General features: G+C 48.4%; 1 protein-coding gene across 14 annotated transcripts in view; it reads left to right on the forward strand.

The window, feature by feature from the left end:
- DTNB (dystrobrevin beta) overlaps window positions 1-2,264 on the forward strand; it is a 299,067-nt gene that overhangs the window by 64,533 nt on the left and 232,270 nt on the right. The gene's annotated exons all lie outside the window — the stretch shown is intronic.

Below are 2,264 nucleotides of genomic sequence, written 5' to 3' on the forward strand. Positions count from 1 at the left end.
CTCCTTGAAAGCATGGAGACGGAAAGGGATCTCGGAGTCATTATTGACTCCAAGATGAACATGAGCCGCCAATGCCAGACTGCAGCCAGCAAGGCCAGCCAGACCTTGTCATGCATCCAAAGGTGCATCTCAAGCCGGTCCAGAGAGGTGATACTCCCCTTCTAGGTGACTTTGGTCAGGCTGCAGTTGGAGTACTGCGTCCAGTACTGGGCGCCGCACTTCAAAAGGGATGTGGTCAGCCTGGAGAGAGTTCAGAGGAGGCCACCTGCTCGGTGAGAGGGCAGCAGGACAGGCCCTACGAGGAGAGACTGAGGGACCTGAACCTGTTCAGCCTCAGCAAGAGGAGGCTGAGGGGAGACCTGGTGGCTGCCTACAAGCTCATCGGGGGGGATCAACAGTAAATAGATAGAGCCCTTTTCTCCCCAACACCACCTGGGGTGACGAGGAACAATGGTAATAAGCTGATGGAGAATAGGTTTAGGTTGGAGATCAGAAGGCAATATTTTACAGTTAGGGTGGTCAAAATCTGGAACCAACTTCCCAGGGAAGTGGTCCTCACACCTACCTTGGGCAAATTCAAGAGGAGGTTGGATGATCACCTGTCTGGGGTCTTGTGAACCCAGCATTGGGGGGCAGGCTAGGTGATCTGTTCAGGTCCCTCCTGACCCCAGCTACTATGAAAATATGAAACTACCCATCATGCTGGAAAAACACAATATACAGGCCAAAGGTAACTCAGTGGGGTACACACTGTTTTGAGGTTATACCCTTTTATACATTCATGCCATCTGTCTACACTTGTGATCAACTTTTCCTCTTCCAGATGCCTGCAAGTTGTCTTCCTTAGGATATGTTGCAGTAACTTCCTGGGTACTGATGTGAGGCTAACTGGTTTGTAGTTCCCTTGTAACCTTGTTCCAAAAAAATGCCTGAACTGTTTTAAAAGAAACTCATATCACTCCCTCCCCTGCTCCCCCCCCACAAAAGAAAAAAAAGGCCTGAAGCAAGCGCCCAGCATCGAAAGCTTGAAGTTGAACGGTTAACGCTTGGGGTGCAGTTATGAGTAGCTGAAAAGCAGGTTGCATGGGAAATGCCAGGCATCTTTACCTAGGAGGTAACTATCAGCGCAGTCTGTAATGATCATCTAAGTGTTGTCATGTAGAATGAGCCAGTTTAGGTTGCACGAGCTGTCTTTTTTTATTTCTGTAGTTGTTGGCTTCCACGCTTTATTTTAAAGGCATAATTTACTCTCTTTGATTCAATCATAGATAAAATAGAAGAAAATAGAAAATAGATGGTCACTCCCCTCCCTTTGGTGCAGTGCAACATCCCCCTTTTCTTCCTCCCACTCCTCTGCCCAGGCCCTGGAGCAGAGTTGCTAGCTGTCCATAAATTTATGGACACTCAGTAAAATATGAGGCTAAAAGCACCTGTCCCTAATGTTCAGAACAGCTTATCTGTCAGACTGAGCATTATTTATGTTGAAGAAAGGTAATAGAGCTGTTAGGCTGCTAATTTTTAAATATTTTAAGGCAGGGGTGTAAAACTCATCTGGTCCCATGGCCATCGGTCTCCTTCATATCTTGATGCTACTTCGTTCTTATATACCAGGTAATTTTTACTGCCTTACTGATTTCCCTGTCCAATTTACCTCACTGTTCAAATGAAAATGCAAATCAGACCATGCAAATTTGGACCGTGTATATAATTCTTCAGTTTAGTTCCTGCCCTGACCAAGCTCTCCCATTTATCCCTTACTTTTCCTTGCATCATAAGTGGCAAGGCTGCACCTTCTTCGTTTGTCCTTTTCGTAGCCTCCTGTGACGTTTCTCAGCTCCAAGTGCAGATTTCTTAGTGGTGGTGCTCAGCCTCCGGCCCCCGGGCTCAGTCTGGTTTATGGACCGTGTCATCTGGCTCACAGGGTTTCCCACAGGGCCAGAAACCTGGCAGCGGCTGGGGGAGTGATGGCAGCCTTTATTGCCATTGCTTCTGGCAATTAAGGCTGCAGCTTCTCCCCTGCCACCCACGGGACGCTGGGCAGGCCGGATGACACAGCCCTGCAGGGTCACTCTGTGGGTGGATCAGACCTGAAGATTGACCCTGACTCTGGGATCTGGGCTATGGACTGGCCCCTCGGGGTTGAAAAGTTAAGCACTGCTGTCTTAAATCATGGCTTCATGAATGTGAAAGCAAAGCTTGGGGCATAAGCCTGGAAAACATGACATTATGGGGGCTGCAGGCAGAGAAGCAAGCTTCCTGGCTGG

This window comes from Alligator sinensis, unplaced genomic scaffold (assembly GCF_000455745.1).
Source record: "Alligator sinensis unplaced genomic scaffold, ASM45574v1 scaffold8_1, whole genome shotgun sequence".
Classification (NCBI taxonomy): Eukaryota; Metazoa; Chordata; order Crocodylia; family Alligatoridae; genus Alligator; species Alligator sinensis.